The following is a 13220-nucleotide window of genomic DNA, read 5'->3' on the forward strand; positions in this document are numbered from 1 at the left end:
TATCACTCAGTGATCATGCCTTATGTTAGCATTTTAATTAAAATAAAGAATACTTCTTTTTTTTTATTGTCTATCACCCTCTTCTCAGATATTATTACCAGATAAGATATTTAGATTAGCAAAAAAATCTGTAAAATACAAAAGTGGAAATGAAACATCAACTTCATCATGCCCCCACTCACAAGATACCTTCATCAAGACCGACTGGGAGGCAACAAACATAAGTAAAGTGAGCCTTGGTGTATTCATGCCTGGGTCTACTTAGTGTAAACCTCACATTCACTATGGATATAGGAAGTTTGATTTTTAGGGAAGTTGAGCATAGTTTAATTAGTTACAGTTGCAGAGCACTAACTGGAACCTTAATGACTTGAGAGAATGAATTCACCTCCCAAAGAGCCTAACCTCCTCTCAAGGAAAATTTATCCAGAGGGAAGATCAAAATGATTATTAAATGAAGTTATACAGTTGCCGTCAAAAACTGCAGCTATGCCACGAATTTCATATCCTATCCAATGGAGACATCGAAAGCAAAGTGGCAGCTGGCTTATAGCTCCACATCCAACTTAGATGAAAGCTCATGACACCAGCCAAGCTTAACCTGAAAAGTAATCACATCTTGGTATCTAGGGGTAATTGACATGGGTGATAAGCAGAGTGTTATTAAAAATATTTATCATCCAGACATGACAGATGCTGGCCACGAACAACTTCAGTGGTCATAGTGGAGGGTGCTGGCTGAACATCAGCTTCAGTTATACAGAAGGTGGAATGACGTTAAGAGGAATCTACCCAGGCTTCGGTAAATGAGGCTTTACGAAACCATAGGAGACCATGATTAAAAAAAAAAAAAAAAGAAGGAAAAAAATGTTCGTGTCTCTCCTCACCAATCTGCTCCCTGACTTGGAGATGTGGGACCTACATCTGTGAAAGGATGAGACATCCATTCATCTTCTATACTGCTTGAAGTACTCTGGAAGGTGGCTGGAGGATGGATCCCGATCTCCTCCCTGTCTCAATCTCCCCACATCCATATGGGTGCTGAAAATTGCAAGGCTGAAAATTGCAAGGCAGAAAAAGAACCTGAGGGAAGGCTGATGGTGGTACATTTCATTCTGGGAAATGTCCCTGGGAACAAAGCACTTAAGTCAGAGACATAAGCAAGAAGAAATCAAGGAATAGCAATTTTGAAAAAGAGAAATAAAGTTGAAGCACTCATATTTACTGATTTCAGAATCTATTATAAAACCTTAGAAATTGAGATAATATGATAATGGTAACAATAGACATATAGACATATTCCATAACAATGAAATAGAACTGAGAATCCAGAAATGAACCCTCCCATTTATGGTCAATTGATTTTCAACAAATGTTCCGGACAATGCAATTGGGAAAGATTAGTTTTTTCAACAAATGATGGATGCTAGTACAGCTGAATATCCACATGCAAAAGAATGAATTTGGACCCCTCCCTAATACCATACAAAAAATTAACCCAAAATGGACTATAGACCTCAATGTAAGAGCTAAAACTATAAAACTAAAAGGAAAACAAGGAATCAAATCTTCATCGCCTTGGGTTAGGCAATAATGACAAATTATTGTAATTTCCTAGTTACAATACCACATGCTTAAGCGACAGAACAAAAAAGACAAAGTGAACTTCATCAAATTGATAAACTTGTGCATCGAATGACATCATCAAGAAATTGAAAAGACAACAGAATAGGATAAAATATCTGCAAATTATATATCTGACAAGAGACTTGTATCCAAAATATATACAGCTCTCTTACAACTCAACGATAAAAAGACAACCCAATCAAAAATGGGCAAAGGCTCTGAATAGACATTGCTCCAAAGAAGAGATACAAATGTCCAATAAACACTTAAAAAGACACTCAACATTATTAGTCATTAAGGAAATGCAACAGAAAACTACAATGATGTTCTACTTTGTACCTGTTTAGGTGGCTATAATTAAAACATCAGGCAAGAGAAAGTGTTGACAAGGATGTGAAGGAATTGAAACTCTCGTATTCTGCTGATAGGAATGTGAAATGGTACAGGCACTTTGCAAAGCAGCTTGACAGTTTCTCAAAAATTTAAACATAGAGTCACCCTAATAGCCAATAATTCCACTCCTTAGGTATATACTCAAGAGAAATGAAAATATATGTCCAAACGAAACTTGCACATGAAGGTTCATAGCATCATTATTCATAATGGCCCTAAAGCAGACACAATTCAAATATTCATCAACAGTAAGGTAACTGTATGGAATAAACAAGATGTGGTATATCCAAACAACGGAATATTACTCAGCAACAAAAGGAATGAAGTACTTATACAAGCTACAACACGGATAAACCTTGACAGCATTTTGCTAGATGAAAGACACCAGTGACAAAAGGCCATGTATTGTAAGATTCCATTTCTGTGAAATGTCTAGAATAGGAAAATCCATAGGGGTAGAGAGTAGGTTCCTGGTTGCCAGGGGCCAGGAGGAGAGGGGAATGAGGCGTGACTGCTAATGTGAATGGAGTTTCCCTTGGATCATAAACATGTTTTAAAACAGATTGTAGTGTTGGATGCACAAATCCATGAATATGCTAAAAAATCACTATACTATTCACCTTAAATGGGTGAATATTATGGTATGTAAAATATATCTCAATGAAGCTTTAATAAATAAATACAGGATTTTGAGTGCGAAAGTTTATGATCCAAGGCAAAGCTGGGTTTTCACAAAGTGAAAGCATTGAAATATAGTTCCAGATTTAAAAATGTATTATTTTAAAAATATTATTTGGTGATATATTTCAACTCACCGAGGAAGAGATCAAAAGAGGGGAACTTGGCAAGACTATAGCTACCTATCCAATATCAATTTTCCCTCTCTAATTTACTAACAGAATCCCAATTGTGTTAAAGTTGGCATTGTCTCCACCTAGAAGCCACAAGTCTCCCGGGCAGCTGGGCAGACACAGGTACATGACCAATGACATGTAGGCAGAGTGTGCTGGTTGTTTCTGTGAAAGTATTGCTCTCCTGATATATGCACAGTCTTCTTTCTTCTTAGAACCCTTCTTCCTATTTCTTGTCCCTAATGCAGTCATCTTGCTAGCAACAGGAAAAAGACCACAGTCCAGGGATGGCACAAGTGGGTAGCCAGTGATATTATGAAGTTGCTGTTCCACCCCTGATTGCCCTACCTTTAGACTTCTTGCTACATGAAAGAAATCAAATAGCTATCTTGTTTAAGCAACTGTTACATGTTGCTGAATTCAATCTCTAGCCAACAAAGGCTATGAAGTACTGGGTTTAAACATTGCAACCAGTTAAGTTAGAAATAAGTCTAAAGAACATCTAAAAATCTGGCTAAAAAACAATGAAAATATCAAACATTATTCTTCAAAGAGAAAAAATATAAAGAAAGAGCGAATAATGTAATGCATTATTACATATTTCCTTCTAGAGTCATGACCATGTTCTAACATAGATTGTGGTGATGGGTGTACAACTTGTGAATATACTAAAACCCAATACACTGCATAACAAAGTATATTATATTCTAGATCTAAATATCAAATATTAATATAGGTCAGGTAACAGGGGTGTGATTAAGTATAAGAAAAGGGCAAGTTGGGAATTAATAGCTACTCCTCTTAAATAATGGAATATTAAAGATATCATTCCAACTTGAATCTTATCATAAGAGAAACATAGGTTAAAATATCTTTTCAACAAACATAGTTAACTACTAGTAGAAATTTAAAAAGAGGAGGGGCTTCCCTGGTGGCGCAGTGGTTGAGAGTCCGCCTGCCGATACAGCAGACATGGGTTTGTGCCCCGGTCCGGGAAGATCCCACATGCCGCGGAGCGGCTAGGCCCGTGAGCCATGGCCGCTGAGCCTGCGCGTCCGGAGCCTGTGCTCCGCAGCGGGAGAGGCCACAACAGTGAGAGGCCCGCGTACCGCAAAAAAAAAAAAAAAAAAAAAAGTTCCTTTTGGTTGTTATTATAGATACACCAAATTTCACCTTCCTGGTAAAGACACTGCTGAATTCATCTGCGTGGCTGTTAGCATAACTAACACCGTATTGGGCCCTTAAAGTTTTTCCTGTCCTTCTGCTGACCCTATCCAGGTCTATACTGTACAGCAAATTACCTCTCTGTCATCCAGGGCTTTGTAGTTAATAGATATTGTAATAATCATTAGGATCAGGCAGCCTCTATGCTCTGTTAGTCATCTACAAGACTAGTTACCCATTCATAAATCTTGCCTCAGGAATGCATGTCTTGTTTCCAAGTACCTAGGCCCAGGCCCTAGGTTAACTATAAAATTGTCCTAATGGCCCCTCAGTACTGCAGAGTGCAGCTGCGAATGTTTCTGGATTGCTGTCCACCGGATCCAGATCCCACCCTATGAGTAAGTTACCCTATAATCAACTGATCCATTGATTATATAGAGCTGTCTGTCTTATTTTTGGTCTCAAAATGCCTGCTCAGTTTGGTGGGTGCTTTTCATTCCCTCGTTCTCCAACATCATTTAGTATTAAAAATACCAAGGATCGTTTTCTAAAAACATGTTCAACATTTTAACTTACAAAAATTTCATTAAAAGTGAAAAATTTGAAAAGCATTTTGGGAAACACAATGAAAAAATAAATAAGAGTTAGGATGATTTTCATATCTTCCTCAGCAGGGGACAGAAGTGAACAGTTGATCTACAAATCTGCTTATATTGATGCCGTTAGACTTGTAAAGACATCATTGTTAAGAGCAAATAGTGGGAGATAAAATAAACAGAAGTAAAAGCTGGAGGAAAAAGAAAGTATTAAGGGAGAACCAAGAACATCTGGATAGAGAGGTTCAAGGAGCAAAAGTCTGAGGAGTAGGAGAGAAAAGGGTGTCGAGTGTGAAAGCCATATTCCACATTCTATACACTACAAAGGTTGGGCAAAATCCAACTAATAATAAAGCCAAAGAAATGACATGTGGTTAATCAAACTCCAAGAATGGCATAAATGATACCTAGACAAATACAGAGAAGGAAAAACGTAGATGGCTATAGTCGCTCCTCTCCAACTAGAGAGGAACTAGAATTTGATGTCTGGAATGAAGAGCTCTGTGGGGTATCCCCGAGGATGCAAAGATAACCTGGGTCGCACAGCCAGACCAGCCTGGAAAGAGCACATTGTTTTTGTCTCCACCCTCCCCCATTTCTTGGTGGATACATGAGCATTGCCTCAGATACCTCCACACTGGTTCTGAGGATGGGTCCTTCTGGCAAGTCCATGCATGAGTCATACCTATTTCCTCCCGCTCAAGCAGCAGTGGGATGTCTGCTGTGACTGGGCCTCAAAGCTCCTCAAGTGAGGTGTCCCTCAAAGCCTCCCCCAGCTCATCATCAAGCCCATGATCCGTGCCATCACTCAGACCAAGTGTGAACAGTGCCTTACAGCTCCTTGTGCCACATGTGATACACGGGCTGCAACACAATGCTGACTTCTGCTTGCAGCATCTTAATGCCCCTCGTTCCACTTTTGACTTGTTTTTATTGCACTGCTCTTCTTGGGACTTAGGCAGAAGTCACAAGGCTTGGGCTACAGTACATCCCGTGTGATGGACACCACACTGCAGCCAGAGTCAGCCCTTGGACAATAATCTCAAACCTACCCCCAACATCTCTCCTCCGTTGGTGTAAACTCCTCCTGGGAGGACCCCTGCACAGACCCTCCTGGTAAGTCTCTGAATAGTAATGACTTGTGGATTTCAACTTCTCTGTGCCGGCACCGGATTTTACATGAGTTTTCTTAGTCAGTCAATGATTCTCTGGGATGGAAATCACCCCCCACATTACACTTGAGGAAAACTGAGGCTCAGAGAATTAAATGCCTCACCCAACATTTGTCAGCCAGTTTATTAGAGTCAAGATTTATGCTCGAGTGTTCTGCTCTCCAAGAATAAAACTCTTCACAGGTAGACAAAATTTGTTCCGGGGTAATGCAGCTCAGACAGGGGTTCCCATGTACTTGGGGCAAGATTCAGGGCTCTCTCTTGCCTAGGTTTAAAGCCACTACATTCCCTTAAACTGAATATCCAAGGAAGAGGACATGATAAAATAATTTATTCTGCCTCAAAGCTTATGGAATCCCCTAACAGCTATTGATTCCCACAAACTAGTCTCAATCACGTTAGATAGGAGAGGTAAAACGGCTTCAGGCTAACAAAAATTTTGTATGAAGTAAAAAGAAACGGTGTTTTTCAAGGCTGAAAAATTCCAAAGATCTGCATTAACACAGTGCATGCGTACCTGCAATATGTACTTTAACAGAGTAATCGTGTACAATCATAACAGAAATGTTTCTTTAAATATTTCAGTTTTACAAGACAATTAGTGACAAAGAACACAGCCATAGGAAATTAGGTGTCATTGTTTGATGCTGCCGTATGGAGTGGAAACGTTGTAAATTTTAATTCCAAGACCCAAATGATTCTAAGTAAGACAGCAGAGAACAGTCATTCTACCTGATGTTCGGAAGCAACTAGACAATTGTAGGAGTGTATCTGAGTTTGTAAGAAACTGAAAACGACAATCAAAGCACATGCAAATGTTTGTCTTATATGTATAGGGGGAAAAAAGCTGGCTGTGCAGATTCTAGGTATAAACTGGCAGGGCTGGACATAGGGAAATAATAAAATCAATCTATCGTGTTCCCTTCCCTGGGCTCTCTTTCCTTCCCAGCCCCGATGCCCATGATATTCTCACTCAGGAGGTTCTGCTCTTAGCTGTTCACAAAGCCCTGACTAAAATGTCTTTCAGGAACATATCTCAATATGTTGAATTCTAGGTACTTTTAGAGGCAATGTGGGAACCAGTTTGCACCCCTATATTCACACATCAATTTTTGTTCTTCCTTTCACTAGTTCATTTATTCTATTTCTTTGGATTTACATTTAGTTCATTTGTTTACAACATTTCTTAACTTCTAACATAAATATTCAATTCTGTATCAAAATGAGTCATGACAGAAAACAATCCATTCAAATGAGTCAGCTGACAAGAGCTTAATAAAGGAATTATGTGTAAGCTGTGGACAGAGTTAAGGAGTCTATTTCACAGAGTGAAGTCTGAAGTTCATCTATATGTCTGTTTATCCTACAGCAGCATGCTTTGGGGAAGCTTTAAATCCAATTTCCCATTCTCAGTCTTCCATGTTATTCTGATCTCATAGCTTTGTTCCAACTTATTTTTACCTATCCTACACCCCACTTGGTGATTATTGTTATTGTTTTGCTTTTACAGTCATTTTTTCTTTAGGTTTACCTCTTTTGTTTCTCATGATTTCATTCTTCTTCTGGATCTCTCTGGGTGCAATTTCCTTCTTTTTAAAGTCCAGTATTCCTTTCCTTGAGTGGCAAACTGAGCCATTTACTAAAATTATTATTATTTTGTCCTCACTCTGGAATGATAGCTTTTATGTCGATTACTCAGCACTGAGTTTCCTCACCATGTTTTTGGTACACTTGGGATTCCTCACTGCAGTGGTGCAGGCATAGGATCTCAAGTTTTTGAGGATGTTTTCCTTCTCTCTCAGAGCAAACTTTTTTGTGCTTCACCAGACTAGCACATGGAGATTTTCCAGATGATGAAGACTTTGATGCTGGAAGCTTTGTATGTGGAGCTCTGGTCTTTCTTCCCTGCCCTGGATGTGCTGTAGCCCTATGTAGACATTCAAACTCCAGTCTCCCGGGCTTCCCTGGTGGCGCAGTGGTTGGGAGTCCGTTGAGAGGCCCGCGTACCGCAAAAAAAACCAAAAAAACCTCCAGTCTCCCACCTCAATATCCTCTATTACAAAAAAATCCATGGGTTGCTCCAGTTCAGCTTCTCTTTTATACTCATGCTTTGTTTCTCTTTTCATTTTTACTACTTCCCTTTTTCATTCAGTAACTTGCACGTTCATCAATGTTCATTGCCATATAGTATTTCATTATATGAATATGCCACATTTTATTTATCTAGTCTCCTCTTAATGGACATTTTGGCTCAAAATTATGTCCTTTTGGACATGTGCTCTGTGTACATATATAAAAGTTTCTCTAGAATATACACTGAGAATTGAAACTACTGGCTCATAAAGTATGCACCTCCTCATCCTTACTAGATTTTGCTGTTTTGTCTTTCAAAATAGTTGTGCAAGTCGACAATCCTATGAGCAGTATGTGAGAGTTTCTTTAATCCTACACCCTTGCCAATAGTTTGTATCCTCAGTTTTTTTTTGACTTTTTGCCAGTTTGACAGGTATGAAATCTATGTTCTTATTTGCATTTATCCTGATAACTCAAGAGGTTGAGCATCTTTTCCCTTGTTTCTCTGCTCTTTCATTTCTTTACTCATTGTTCTACTTTTAAATTTTCTTCTTATTGATTTGTAAATGTCATATATGCTGGATGCTAATGCTGTATTGGTTATACAAGTTAGCAATATCTCTCCAGTCTGTGGGTTGTCTTCTCAGAATTTTTTTTTTTTTTTTTGCTTTTTGATGAAAAGAAAAATTCAATTTTTTTTTTTTTTTTTTTTTTTTTTTTTTGCGGTACGCAGGCCTCTCACTGCTGTGGCCCCTCCCATTGTGGAGCACAGGCTCCAGACACGCAGGCTCAGCGGCCATGGCTCATGGGCCCAGCTGCTCTGCAGCATGTGGGATCTTCCCGGACCGGGGCACGAACCCATGTTCCTTGCATTGGCAGGCGGACTCTCAACCACTGCGCCACCAGGGAAGCCCAAAAAATTCAATTTTAATGTTGTTAAAATTGTCTCTTTTCCTTCCGGTCTTGCATTGTTTTGAGGATTGATTAAGAATTTTTTTGCTACTCCAACTTCATAAAACGTCATCCTATATTTTCTTCTAAATGTTTAACATTTTGCTTCTTGCATTTAATTTCTAAAACCATCTTTGTGTTTGATATGAGGAAGGAATCCAATTTTATCTTTTACTCTATAGGTAATCATCAGACTCTTCTTGGTAAGAATTAGGATTGATTTTTGTGAATGGCCCATTGAGGAAAAATGGGCTTACATTGGGTAACCCTCAGCAATTTGTTACAAGCAGCAAGATTTGGAGCAAAAGCTTTTTAAAGATTACTTTAAAACTACTCAAGTTAAGGGCTTCCCTGGTGGCGCAGTGGTTGAGAGTCCGCCTGCTGATGCAGGAGACACAGGTTCATGCCCTGGTCCGGGAGGATCCCACATGCCGCGGAGCGGCTGGGCCCGTGAGCCATGGCCGCTGGGAGAGGCCGCAACAGTGAGAGGCCAGCATACCGCAAAAACAAACAAACAAACAAACAAACAAAAAAACTACTCAAGTTTTGCTCTACTATTGAGCCCTTGTCTGAACTTCTTTCCTTAAGACAAAGAGATAAGTAGTCTTTCACTCTGCAACACAACACTGAATTTTTTCTACTTTAGCAATTATTTCTTTTTCCTGGGAATATCTGTGTCCCCATCTAATTCCTCCACTAACCTGTGGGGCCTTGAGGTTTGGTCCAGTGCCTTCTGATCTTTGCATCCCTGATGCCTGATATGTAATAGACACCAAACGTTTGGCAGATTAATGAATTAATGAGCATTTTTGGATCACTCAGAGGGGAGTTTGGACGAGCCCCAGCCAGCTTGCTTAATACTGGATGGAATCCTGTTTACTCTTCTCATTCCTATGTCTAAAAATTGGGGAAGAGAAAGATATTCTAAGCTATGCAATAATTAGTTCTAGAAGTGTCTTGTCCTAGGCTTTTGTGGATTAATTTGGGAAGCAGCACAGTGCCCCATTTACTTTCATTTTACTTTTAAAGAGAGGCAGAGAAACATCATGCATACAAAAAGCTGCATTAGGCTGACCCCAGCTCTAAGTGGTTAAAGAGTTACAATCCAATCCCGTGCACGTGATTCTGATCTTTTCTCATTTGTCTTATCTCAATAATTATTTGTTTCATACCTCAGTTTTTTTACCTGCCTTAACACATTTGAACTCTGTAAAATTTTCCTTTGCACATGAATTAGTGTGAAATTTATTACCATATTCTTTCCACTTATTAAAAGGGATGTACTTTACAAATATGACTGTAGTGCAAATTTATTATTTACATCCCGAGCCCTAGCCTTCATAACTACTTAATATGGATAAGGTGTTTCGTTTTCCGATGGAGTCCAGCTGCATCACTGGCATCAAACTTGTAATTGCCTCTTTGGGATTTAAGACCATTATAGTTGTGCTTTTATGTTCTCTTTTGTTTTGCTTGAATCACTTTTTCAGGTCTATGAAGTACAGCTGGCACAATAAAAGTTTGATCAATGCATAACCAATGCAGTGTGTATTTCTTCCAGAAATATAAAACCCAGGTGAAAAATGTTAATCTATGAAAATTATCTCTGTCAGCTACTTATTCTTGGAATTTAAATGGGTTTCAATCTTGAGGTAAGATCTGAGCTTGGATTTCTGTGTTAAAGTTTCTGAGTTTGCCAATGTTGTACACTGATGTGTACGTTAGGGGCTGCAAGATGTAGAACTTCTATTATTGAAAAACAGATCATTTTACTGTCTCTAAAATACTCTATATTTATTTATTGATTTTAACGTCTTTATTGGAATATAATTGCTTTACAATGGTGTGTTAATTTCTGCTGTATAACAAAGTGAATCAGCTATACATAAACATATATCCCCATATCCCCTCCCTCTTGCATCTCCCTCCCACCCTCCCTATCCCACCCCTCCAGGTGGTCGCAAAGCACCCAGCTGATCTCCCTGTGCTATGCGGCTGCTTCCCACTAGCTAGCTATTTTACATTTGGTAGTGTATATATGTCCATGCCACTCTCTCACTTCGTCCCAGCTTACCCTTCCCCCTCCCCATGTCCTCAAGTCCATTCTCTATGTCTGCGTCTTTATTCCTGTCCCACCCCTAGGTTCTTCGGAACCATTCCTTTTTTTTAGATTCCATATATATGTGTTAGCATACAGTATTTGTTTTTCTCTTTCTGACTTACTTCACTCTGTATAACAGTCTCTATGTCCATCCACCTCGCTACAAGTAACTCAATTTCGTTTCTTTTTATGGCTGAGTAATATTCCATTGTATATACGTGCCACATCTTCTTTATCCATCCATCTGTCGATGGACACTTAGGTTGTTTCCATGTCCTGGCTACTGTAAATAGAGCTGCAATGAACATTGTGGTACATGACTCTTTTTGAATTACAGTTTTCTCAGGGTATATGCCCAGTAGTGGGATTGCTCAGTCATATGGTAGTACTATTTTTAGTTTTTTAAGGAACCTCCATACTATTCTCCATAGTGGCTGTATCAATTTACATTCCCACCAACAGTGCAAGAGGCTTCCCTTTTCTCCACACCCTCTCCAGTATTTATTGTTTGTAGATTTTTTTGATGATGGCCATTCTGACTGTTGTGAGGTGATATGTCATTCTAGTTTTGATTTGCATTTCTCTAATTATTAGTGATGTTGAGCATCCTTTCATGTGTTTGTTGGCAATCTGCAAAATACTCTATATTTAGACTGGTTAAATAATGTACACTTGGATTGTCTTAAATATTCTCTTGATTAGAAAATGGGGACAATGAAATGAAATAGTTTGTTTTTAATTTTTTTAGGGGGACAAATTATCACAAACCCAAATTTTAAAAAATATAAACATTATGGTTATAAAGAAATAGATTTCAAAACCCTGGCAATTTAAAACTGACTACTAGCATTTTTTTTTCTTTTTTGGAGACAAAGTTCCGAGAATGACTAGTTTCATTTGAAGGTGATATTATGATTTCAAAACGGTGTGATTGTCTCTAATTTCTAAGTGCAAGCAGGGTTAATCATGGACAGATGTTCACCATCATCTCTAAATTTCTTTGTTCTTGTCCATTAAAATTAGCTATATTTTGAAGGAAACACAAAGCTGTGTCCATGGCTCCTCCTTGAAAAAAAAACTCTTTATACTTTATATGGAAAATATGGCAGCGATAGCCACTGCCTCAAAAGATCTGGATCCACCATTTCTACCACTTGGGATCAACTTGGACTGTAACACAGATGTGTCTGTCTTATTTGTCCCCAGACTTTCCTGCCTATGCATTTTCTCCCCCTGCAGGGCACGAGTGTTTACCTGGATTCTTTGCTGACCCTTGTAAAGAATTGATATTAGTCAACTCCTCAGAAGTATAAATTAAAATCACCCTTCTATCTTTTCCCTGACATCTTAAGTCTAGAATTTGTTATTGTGGAATGAAGTGCTTTATCCCTAGATAAGTACATTCAAGCAGGAGCCCCGGGGAGCAGGGAGAGTGAGGCCATTCCAGTTTCCACAACGTTTAGGCAGCCATGAGGTCTGCCTGGTGGCCGGACTGGGACTAGGGGAAGGACAATGGGGCACTAGACTTGGGTGTCAAATTTAAGGTAGCACACACACACACACACACACACACACACACACACAAACCTCTCAGTAATCAGTAATCAAGGAAAATATTTTAGTACAAAATTTAAGAAATAAATTTTTGGTATTTTGTTCATCCTGGATGATGATGTTTCACCTTTTAAAATTGAGACTGAGGTGAATGATTCATCCTAGAACTGGTCTTTCTTGGTCATTCTATTCCAAACATCATCTACAGAAGCTATTTCTGCCTAGTATCTGCCTGATACCTTGGGCATGAGGAATAGTCTGAACTAAGCTCTCCCCATGGAAGGTAGATAATCAGCTCATTACATGGACTCTGAGAAGAGTGTTCATTGTCACAGCATGCCTAGCACAAAAAATAATAAATGTTCAATATTTTGAAACAGAATTGAATGAGTGCGTCAGTACATATTTGGTATTATTAGTGCACCAATGAAGAGGAGTCTATTTAAATGTGCTCATTAAATGAAGGCTATTTCCGCGTGTGTCGGTTACCCCTCTGGAAAGCAGCTTAAGTAACAATAAACCTTAATACAAAATGCTCTGTTTTAAGTCACCACAATATAAATTAGACATGCAGCTGGTTACATAAATATAATACATTTTTTTTTAAAAAAAGGTCTTCAATTTCTTATGCAAGGCAAATATAATAAGCAAGTTATTTTAGTAACCATATTCCTATTTAATCTTGGGATGAACTAGCATAATTTTACTTTTTTGGTGAGAAAAGGCACTTTTTTGATGG

This window comes from Lagenorhynchus albirostris, chromosome 8 (assembly GCF_949774975.1).
Source record: "Lagenorhynchus albirostris chromosome 8, mLagAlb1.1, whole genome shotgun sequence".
In the NCBI taxonomy this organism is placed as follows: Eukaryota; Metazoa; Chordata; class Mammalia; order Artiodactyla; family Delphinidae; genus Lagenorhynchus; species Lagenorhynchus albirostris.